We start from the raw sequence: 11,585 nt of genomic DNA on the forward strand, positions 1-11,585 counted from the left end.
ATAGAGGATATCACATTTTGCATCTTGTGGTGTGAGTGCACACCAGCCACACCAAGACCTGTGAAGGAATGCTCTTTCAGGTAGTTTAGGTTAATATACTTTTCTGCAGTATTTTATTTCATACTGAAGTTTCCAAAGATGACATGAAGTCTTGGAATACTTTAAAACTTTTTCAAGTTTTCATGTCTTCATCCGGCTCTTTAGATTTCACATTATATGCAAAGAAAACATACCTGCCTGTTTTAATTAAACTTCATTGTGGCAAATATACTTTACTCCAACTGGAAATACTCTTCAGATGGAATACTCTCAGGTTCTTTTATAGCTGCTACTAATGTTCTCAATCTTCAGTACTCCACCACCAAAATGGTATGCATCCATAAATATACCCACCATGAAGATTTTCATGCCAAAAGAAGAAGGATGTCACATTGTGTGGCTTATGAAGTTGGCTTGATCTTGAAATTTGGTCTGCTAATGACTAATAAGCAGTTGGCCACATGACATTAGTGGCAGAATCCTGGTGAGTCATTATGTGCTGTCCTTCCTGCAATTCTCTATCGATGCCAGGGGGATAGCAAGTCTCACCAAAAAGCTGTTCACTCAGCCCAGGTATCATGTTGCATGAAATGGAGCCATAAAGCCTCATTCTCCAAAATCTCACTTAACAGATTTGTATGCAAAATTTAGAAAGTGGAAACTGAATAATAGAAGGGTCTATTTTCAATTACAGATTAAACTGAACCTGATGCAATATACCTTTCCTTTTCAAATTATCTTCATCCATATTACATGGTAGTTTTGTATGGCTAGAAGATGTACCCTCCAGGTTACATGTAGAGTTCACCTCATATGCTCATGGGTTGTTAGTATTTGAAGGAGGCAAATGATGACAAATGGATATTTTACTCTGTTATTGGCTTTTCATAATTAAATATGCTGTCAATGACTATACTATCTACATTAGGAAGACATGTTTCTTTATAAAGGAACAGGTAATATTGGGGTGTTGGTTTCTTTTTATATGAACTAAAATCAATTTCCATTTCATCATGAAGGAGTAGCTTTGTTTGATTGTTTTATTTTCTTTTTCCTCTTCTTTTGGCAAATAGTCATTTGATTGACTTGACAATTTATTTCAAATTATGGGAATCTTCAGAGGAATTTCATTACAATTTTAGAACTAATTTTTCATATATATTTTGGTAACAGATTTTCAAAGGAAAACCATTAAAAAGGCCTTCCACTTCATTGCTTTTATTGTTGATATTTAAAGCTGCTATTTTGTGAATACCTGAGAAATCTGCAAATAGGAGAAGTGAAAGGATGGCAGAACTATCTTCACAAGATGAACTCCACATTCAAATGAGCTATCCCAAATACCCAAGGAGTCTGCACCATGGGCAAGAATCTAATACAAAGTGAATGACAGGTCTTCATGATCAGTGGAGCTGCAGCTGGGGGAATGGCAGACTTATGATAAAAGCCAAGAAACCATCCTAGCAGCTATGTGGCATTGACATAATAAAGCTGCAAACCCTGCTATTGAACTAAACAAACTTCTCTCATGATTTTGATAATATCTGTGAGTTATTCTACCTGATATTCACCCAAATTGTTTTCTAATAAATCAGGTGTGACCTTACCTAACCATATCCAAACATATCCATCATCCAGGATTACAGTTATTGTAATAAAAGCTGAAGAAATACTCCGTTAAAGCTACTTGAATGTATGGCTAATACATCTCTTCTTTTTTTTAATGGGAGTGCTGGAGATAGAATCCAGGGTCTTGCATGTGCCAGACAAGAGATTTATCACTGATTTTTGTCTCTAGCCCAAGGTCAAGAATTTATTCTGTACTCCATTGCCTACTTGGCTTCTAAATTTCAGGTATGACCTCAGTCCAAATATTCTGTTTATTTTTTGAGGCAGGTCTCACTCTAGACTGACCTACTGCCTTCTGGGTACCTCAGTCTCCTGAGTACTAGGACTACAGGCAGGACACTGGCTTTCCACAAATGTTATCTGTTTCACTTCATCTTCCTTCATCTAAGATGATACAAACATAAGCAGAGAGGTGAGTATGTTTTTATATGACAATTTTGTTATAAAACTATTGGTTTTTCTAATTAAAATAGTATATTATAGATTGTAGGAAAATTGGAAAATTTAGAAAATATAAAGCAAATGAAAATTAATTATCTCATGAATATCATAGATTTTTCTTTTATTAAAATAATTCTTGAATTGGTTGGATTTAATCTTCCTGTCTGTCAAAGTGTTTTTACTAGTATGTGATGTCCACATTCTTGAATTGATTTATTATTATCTGGTTTAAGAACTTATCTCCCTCATAATTACTATGATGGATAACCTAGTAAATAAATCAAATTTAGCTCTTTGATTAATTTTTCTGATAAATCTATAAATGTTAGGATTTTATGTAATATGATGACTAAATTTGGTGACTTTTTAGTACAATGGATTTGCCCTAATCATTTCTATCAAAAACTGACCAAACAAATGATCATGAGACAAAATAACCAAATGGTGTTATGGGAAATCTCATCCTAATGTCTCTGAGGATTAGTTTTAGTCATTTATAAAATATACACAATTTATAAGATACATTTATAAAATACATATAAAATAGATTATAACCACCTAATAGGATTGTTGAGATTAAAAATCCGAGGTCAGCATACATGTATATGCATATTTCATGGACAGTATTTTTCATATATTAGTTCAATTATTTTGCAAATGAAAATGTCAGCAAATATTAACCTTGGCTTTGTAACTTTGGGAGGTAAGGCAATCATAACAACTTCTAATTATAAAATCTGAGATAATCATATCATCTTTTAACAGCCTTTATCTGAAAACATCAGAGCTTTAACTCTTACTATGAACAATTCATCCTCAGACTGTCACTCCATAATTCAAATCTTTAAGGTCACCCTATCTTTTTGATGAAATGAAATACAGCCATCCATATTTTTAAGTGTCTGATTATAGGGCTTTTGGGTTGTGCAATTTATTCAATTTTGCAATTGACAATACAGTTTGCACACTTGTATACTTAAACTTCAATGTCAATTTGAGACTGGTAGTAGTTGAAGTATTACTGTGTATCATATCATAGACCTTTTATGCTAATGCCTGATTGTGGTATAAAAATTAAACTTAACTGAAGAGTCTTATTTTTGATTGGCAACTCTATTCTTGAGGTTTTGAACCCCCACTATGCACACAGATTCCAGTTGGAAGTTCTTTGTGTAAAATGAGAAGACATTGTGAGAAAGTGAGCCATGAGGATGGAGTTTTTAGGCCCTTGTGCAACAATATAGGGTACTTCATTTCTAACAACTGCCCTATTTTATGAGGTTTTGTTTGTTTGGATGTTTTTGTTTTTGTTTTTGTTTTGTTTTTCAGGGGGTGTTTGTTTTTTGGTGTGTGTGTGTGTGTGTGTGTTTTTGAGACAGGGTTAATCTGTGTAGCCCTTGGTGTTCTGAAACCCTTGGTAGACCAGAGTGATCTTGAACTCACAGAGATCCACTTGCCTCTGCCTCACGAGTGCTGGGATTAAAGGCTTGTACCTCCACTGACTAGCCATTTCATGAGTTTTATGAAGCTTTGATTTATGAGAGAATACACACATACATACAATATATGAAAATCCCATAGTTTGTGTATATACCAGTAAAATATTACATGGGGTCTAAACTAAATGACATCTTCTTAGCTTCCTAAGCTAGAGGCCTCCTCTCCCCTTTCCTCATTACTCTGTGCAATGGACCTACTAACCTGCGCTTCCTGGATCTATTTTGAAATAGTAAGCATTAGCAAAGGAACCATAAATTAAATATTTATGTGGCATGAATGTATATATTCACCTACATATATTTCTACTTCCACATCTGTATGTAACCTATAAAATAGTTATTTTGATTAAAAAATTGAAATAAAATCTAAAAATCAACAAAAACCCAACAAGCAATTCCCTTAAGGAAAGATGGGTGATGATGATGATGAGGATGATGAGCTCTGTAAGGAAAGATAATGAGTCCTGTACAGAAGGATGATTGATGGGGAATGTACTGTGTATATTCATCTTATTGATTACTGAATAAAATACTGTTTGGCCAATGAGACAGCAAGTTAGACAGGACTAGGAGTCAAAGAGGATTCTGAGAAATGTAGTAGAGAAGTCGTGACCCAGGCATGAAATGACATAGCAAGGAGACTAATATTTAAGCAAGGAGAAACAGGAAGTGTCCCCTTTCCCCTTGACCTCCTCCAGCAGCGGGATGTGAACCACCAGCAAGAGAGGGTGCCAGTGAAAGGCATCCTCTATAAGATAAGTCTTATAAAATATATAGATTTATGATAATTAAGACTGAGCTAGCAGATGAAAATCCTAGTCATTGGCCAAGCAGCTTTTGAACCTAATACAAATCTCTCTGTGTATTAATTTGGGCCCCAACTCGGGCGGGCGGCTGGTGTAAAGCACACATGTGGCAGTGGGGCTCAGCGGCTTTGGGTGGAAAGATTTATCATAACAGATGATGAGTCCTGTAAGGAAAGATGATGATGATTAGTTCTGAGGATGATGAGCTCTGTAAAGAAGGATGAGGATCCCTGAGCATCGTCAGGACTTTGTAATCAGATTTTATTTAGCTCTTATCCTGGAATGAAAAATGTTGACCTGTAATATGTTTTCAATTACTTTTTTTCTCCTCCTTTTTTTACTAGAGTTTACTAATTGTACAAAATAATGGGCTTCATTATGACATATTTTTGTTATTGTTTAGAAACAAGGTGTCATGAAAACCAGGCTCTCCTGAAACTTAATATCCTAAGATGACCTCAATCTCATGGTATTATGCCTTCTCCCGAGTGTTGGGATTAGAGGAATGTGGTACTGTGTCCAGTTATCTACAATGTCTTCATAGATGAGATACTCTGATATCCCTGCCAGACACACCTGTTTCTAGCACACTGAAGCCCTGTAAGTTCTGCCTAAGGCCATGCCATCCTGGCTGAGAACCGGGTTCCATAGTATTTTCCTAGTTCAAAGCCTGACTTAGTCCAAGTAGGAAAGAAGCTGCAGGGCTAGGCTGGCTTCACAGCACCTGTGTTCATGACTTCAACCCACCAAACAGCTAAAGCAAAAGTCTCCTGTAAATTTTACATGTCTGTGTTTTGCCTTCTTGCCTTCACTCTGGCTGGCAAGTTTATCTACTTCCTTGGGTCCACTGCTGAATTTCTTTGCCATTATTAGGACCTAGCTTTAGGATTCCAGTGTGGACTGAAGACTAATTGCTCTGCAGTAATCTGAGCCTTTTGTGCCTCACAGGGACCACTGAGATAACCAGTGTCCTGGATTGAACAGCTATTGGCTTCTCAGGTTTGCGGAAGCATACAGTCCACTGTTGGAATACTCAAACCTTATAGTGTAAGCCAGACTAATGAATCCATATATATATATATGCAATGAATATATATATATATATATATATATATATATATATATATATATATATATATTCATTCTATGGGTTCTGTTTTTCTAAACTATTCCCTTGACTTGAATACAGATGAATCCTTAGTACAGTCTAAAGACTAATAGGTCCTCAGTCTTCTAAAGTATTAAGGAGTTTACATCAGAGGAAGTCCAACAACTGTTCTCTGATACTGAAAACATGACAGAGATGTGTAATGGAACTCAGAAGTGAACCACACATCCTCTTAGTTGTTGAGAAGATTTAGTGGAGTAATTGATGGAATTTGAATGAGATGCATGGACTTGATTCCGTCCTGAAGAATGTTGACATTATGGGCATTCATAGTTATTCTGTGATTGTGGAAAATAGTATTGTTTTCAGATTTGTTTGCATGGATGTGTATGTATATACATACACATAGAGAGGATCCTTCAATTATGATGTGTTCATTCTGATAAATGCAGCATAAATTGGAAATACCACCAGTTGAAAATGTAGTTAATACCTACTGTCTATAGAATGTTACAGATTTGCACAGTTTAATTGGAAGGGCTCAGAATACACATTTAACATGTTTTTGGAAAAATTCTTAACACAAAGTTCACTTTACAGTAACATGTTGAAATCCTGTGCAATTTACTCAATATCTATAAAAATGCTGGCAACAGCATTTATGAGAATATAGGTTGTTTGCCTCATATTTTACTCTCCCAATGATGTGGCTGACCTGTGAACTGTTGCTCATATTGCCGCCAAATATTCCAACAGGCCCACCTAATATCACCACCTAGGGTGTGATGAGAATGTGGAATAAGGCAAACCTTGTTTCTTCTTTAAAGCAGTACATCACTTCTACACCACTCGAAGGGTGGAGAAGCACAGCTCAAATCATGGTGTAAAAGAAGTTCATCTGCCAAAATACACATTGAAGCTTTTAGGCTTAAGGAACAAAAATAGAAAGGATACAGGGTGGTATACAAAAGAAAACTGGGGGGTAATTCTAACCCATTTAAAATATTATAATTCATATCTTTTCATGTATTTCATGTATAGACATGCATTATTTCCCACAAGCTGTATAATTTTGTTCCATCCTAATTCTCCTGGCTTGTCATATTTTAGTGGATATAAGATATTCTCATGTAATAATACACTGTGTAGAAACACCTTTGAAAAACCTAGCTTATGTTAATAAATATGAATAATAAACTGTAGGAGAAACTGTGGCGAGCCTACCCAAGCCACAGGTGCCCAGGCCAGCCTGCATGAGCATGTGAAGTAGGCACTTCCTCCGTGAGCCAAGCCTTCCTCTCCCCCAGAGACTGCTGTTGACAAAGAGACACTTGACCCAGGGACACCAATGAGGAAAGGACAGCACAGCAGAGTCAGCCTCCTGAGCCAATAGGACCTGGGGAGGGGGTATAAGGCAGGTCTAACTTCCTTAATAAACTAGTCTGCAGCATGCTCTGACTCCCAGTTCCTGAGTCATTGGTGCTACATCTTCTCACCCCTCCCCCAAGGGTTGTTTGAGCAGGGACACCCACAACAACAAACCATGTTCACTGTGTTTATTATTTGTGAATTATCTTCTCTTGTATTCTGTTGATTTCCTTTGAAAATATTAGGGATTTTCTTACTAATTTCTATCTCTTACTATTAGTGTGTGTGTGTGTGTGTGTGTGTGTGTGTGCTTGCATGTGCCCACATGTGCACAAGAGTATGCCATGGCTCACCTGTGGAGGTCAGAGGACAAGTTTGTAGAGTCAGTTCCCTTTTCTTACTTTTACATGGGTCTTAGGTATTGAACCCAGGTCATGAACCTTATAGAGATGATGAACTCTCCCTGGGCCATCTTGCCAGTCCCAATTCAAGTTGGTTTTATGTAAGAATAGAGGAGAGCAAGATAAGAGAGACCATACTAGAGGGAGCCATTATAGGTTTAAAGAGAAATCAGGCACTAGAGAAATGTCTGGAGATCTACAAGGATGACACCAACTAACCATCTAAACAACAGTGGAGAGGCTACCTTAAATGCCCTCCCCTGATAGTGAAATTGATGACTAACTTATATGACATCCTTTAGTCTTCATCCAGCAGCTGGTGGAAGTAGAAGCAGACAGCCACAGCTAAACACTGAACTGAACTGGAATCCAGTTACAGAGGAGGATTGATAAGCGAAGAGTTCAAGAACAAGCTGGTGAAACCCACAGAAACAGCTGACCTGAGCAAGGGGGAGCTCTTGGTCCCCAGACTGATAGCTGGGAAACCAGTGTGGGACTGATCCAGACCCCATGAATATGAGTGTCAGTGAGGAGACCTCAGAAATCTATGGGGCCTTTTGTAGTAGATCAGTACTTATCCCTAGCATAGGAATGGACTTTGGGAACCCATTCCACATAGAGGGATACTCCCTGAGCCTAGACACATGGGAGAGGCCTAGGCCCTATCCCAAAGGATATGGCAGACTCTGAAGACCCCCTATGGAAGACCTCACCCTCCCTGGGGAGCAGAAAGGGAATGGGATAGGTAGGGTGTTAGTTGAGGGGGTCAAGATGCAGGAGAGGAGGGTAGGGAGAGGGAACTGGAAGTGACATGTAAAATAATATTGTTTATAATTTAAATAAAAATGGAGCAAAAAAGAATATTATAAAAAAAGAATGCCATCCATTTTCAATTTTGTTGAAAATAAGCATGTATTTGTGTAAAATTCCCTGTGCTTTTAGTTCTGCTGTACATTGTGTACTATTCACTCTGGTAAATGAAACATATTTTTTCAAATAATTTACTTTATCTTTGTGTGTGTGTGTGTGTGTGTGTGTGTGTGTGTGTGTGTGTGTCTGTACATGTGTGAAGATGCCCATACAAGGCAAAGGTGGGTGTCAGATTCCTGGAGCTGGAGTAATAAGCAGTTGTGAGACACTTGCTGTGGGTGCCAGGAAGCCAACTGGTGTCCTTTGCAAGAGCAGTATGTGCTCTTAAATGTTGACCCACGGTTCCATCCCCAAATCTCATTTGTTGTTTCTTTTTGTTATATTTCATGCAGAATGGATAAGTGACCATTGGAACACTGACTCCTTCCTTAATGTTGGATGGATTATCTGACAGCCCAGTGCTGTCTTGGTTTTGGGAAGCCAATGAGAGAAAAGACGGGTTGTAGTCCTCAGTCAGAGATCAAAAAACGTAAGATAGAAAAGCCAACAACCAAATGAGTACATAATCGTGTTGATAAACTGCCCATCCTATTTTGGTTCCTTTGGGACTATTCTGGTATGTGTCTTTCAACTTAGGCACATTTGTACATGTTGGTGTGCATGTTCTCAGCATTGGTGAATGAATACCGCCCAGACATGAAAGGAAGTGCCAGACAGATGAAACAAGGATCTTCTCCAGCTTATTTGTGCTTGATCCTAAGTTCTCAATGCTGGGACAACTGAGGAATCAGTAATTGACACATGAGCTTCACAATAACAAGGACAAACATCTAGGGGAGAAGAGAATTTGAAAGAAAGAAAGGTCTACAGAGGGAGGAAGGAAGGTGATAAACAGAATGTTGACAACTTTGCCCAAAGCTAACTCTACTTTCCAGTTTTAACAAGATTTTATTTTACTGCCCAAATTCCTAGGATTCTAGTTCTAATATTTTTGTTTTGTGTAATAGTTTCCACTTGGGAGAGGGAAATTCACTTGAATAACAATGAACAGATTTGAAGAGAAGATTGCTGGGGCCTGGCTTTACTCTGTAATTTGCTTACTATCTCCTGGGGTTTTCCTTATAAATTATTCCACATCTCTCCTGTCCTTTTTATAATGTAACTTTTGTCAAAAATATACAGTTTTATAAACTTGCCTGATTTCCATCTCTGTCGATTTATTTTTATACAGCCACAGCAATGCTCAGAGTCCATCTGTAGCTGCACAATGGACATGGTCTGTAAAGCCCATGGAACAGGAAGCATCTAGTCTGGCCAGAGTAAGCTCTTGTCCAGGTCACCAAATCACCAGTGATGGAAGGAAACAAACCATATATGGAAAATCAACCTCCTCATGATTTTCTTCCAATAAGAACTTCTACTGTCAGGAAAAGAGTTTCCTGGGTGGAGTTGTGGCAGCAGCATCTTCTCTTCCACAGTTGCAGTGAATCGTGTTCAGCAGATAGGCTTTGGAATGGGGCTGGATAGTAGGAAGGGACTTGCCTTCAAAGGATTGTTACATGCAGGGAATTCTACTAAGACCCAAGACCTGGTATTCCCAAAAGGCAGAAGACAGAAGTGACAAGAGACCATCATGAACACTGGCTGCATGTGAACCAAGGAGGACTTTATAGTTATTTTCCCCCTGGGCCCATTGCTAATTTGTCATTCTTCTAATTAGAGATGTAATATCACCCCAACTATAGGAGTAAGAAACTCAGGTCCACAGAGCATAACACAGTTATGAATGAACTAATTGAAATCTAGTCTAACTTTGAAACTTACCTTGATATCCCTAGACTACATTTCTCTGAGTCATCCAACAGGAACCTTAGGGATAGTGATAAATCTAACATCGGTGTTTTAAAATTTAACTAATTTGCTTGTTTTGTGTTTAATTATTTTTTGTTTGATTTTGATACAGGGTCTCAAGTAAGCTAGATTGGCTTTGAACGTAACTATGCAGGTCAGGAAGACCACAGACTTCCCATCCTCTTGTCTCCACCTCCCAAATTCTAGATTACAGATCTATGGCATCACACTTGGGTATTTTGATTTTAAAAGAAAGCATAATTCCAAATGACTGAATGGCTTGGGACAAACAGAAATCACACAATTGATTTAAATATAGATACATTTCTTTTAAAGATCAAATCAGCTGGGACCCTAGATCATTCTATGAGTTACCTTTAGGGTTCAAAAGACAGACACAGTGAGGCCACTACAGACATTCTGTTATTATTTGATCTTGAATGCCAATGTAATCTTAAAGCAGATTTTATTTTGTGAGGTATGTTGTATCAAGGGATGATTATCTCGTTTTAACTCTCCTAAGACAGTGTAATGGGAAAGCACTGTGTCTTCAGAGCATAGTCATTTGTGCAACAACACCAACTTCCCTGGAAATCTAGAGTTCCAAATTGTATATAACACTTCCATTGATCTCGCATCAGTGTTCACAAACTTAGCGCCTACTTGGAAGCCTTATATGCACCCACAGATTGGTCAAGTGCAAGTGTCCACAATCTAGCCCTCCAACTCTTTGCTTTTAACCATGGTTTGTCTTAAACTCATTCTTTGTTCAACACAAGGCTCCTTCTTCACCATAATCCCACATGTGAAAATGTTGACTATTATTGACATTTTTGGATTTTGTTTGTTTATTTTTGGTCTCAGCTCATCTCTACTCCTGATCCTGATATCATTAGAATAACTGTACCCAGATCTTAGTTAGATATCATGAGGCCAAGCAAGTTCTCCTTAGATATAACCTCTATACCATGCTATCCTCCTATGTTTAATAAAGAAACAGAGTCCATTTCTAGACTGAAAACAACCCAGTGGCTGCCACTGCCACACTGTGGTGATTTGGCATGGTATGCCCTGCCTTGGACATTCAAGAGCTTGCAATACATTCTCCTGCCCATTTTTCCACTTCATATTTTTGCTATGGTTGATGACATCTTTACAAGGCTAGGGTTGTAAAGCTATTGTCCGAGGTTTTGCATCCTTATTGTATAGCTCAGTATCCAGAATCAGATTTAAGAAATCAATGAATTTTGAATCATTAAGGTGAGATGATTAGAGATGAGTCCCTTTCCCCTCAAGTAAAAAGCACACACTAAAGTACAAGGATCCCCATTTAAAATCATTGTTAGTAAAGTGTCATGAGTTCATTGGTTTTGGAATCATACTGAGTGATTAAAATATGTCAACTGATTTTTATCCCTAAGATGGCCCATTCAAACCATGAGTATAAAAAGACATACAGTCCTTATATTTGAGTTGAGAATTGAAATACTATCCTTCAAAATTATACTAAGCACTAGACATTGGAATGATACTAATGATGGTGCTGGGTAATGAATGATGGGTAATGAATGGA

Source organism: Cricetulus griseus, chromosome 3 (genome assembly GCF_003668045.3).
Source record: "Cricetulus griseus strain 17A/GY chromosome 3, alternate assembly CriGri-PICRH-1.0, whole genome shotgun sequence".
In the NCBI taxonomy this organism is placed as follows: domain Eukaryota; kingdom Metazoa; phylum Chordata; class Mammalia; order Rodentia; family Cricetidae; genus Cricetulus; species Cricetulus griseus.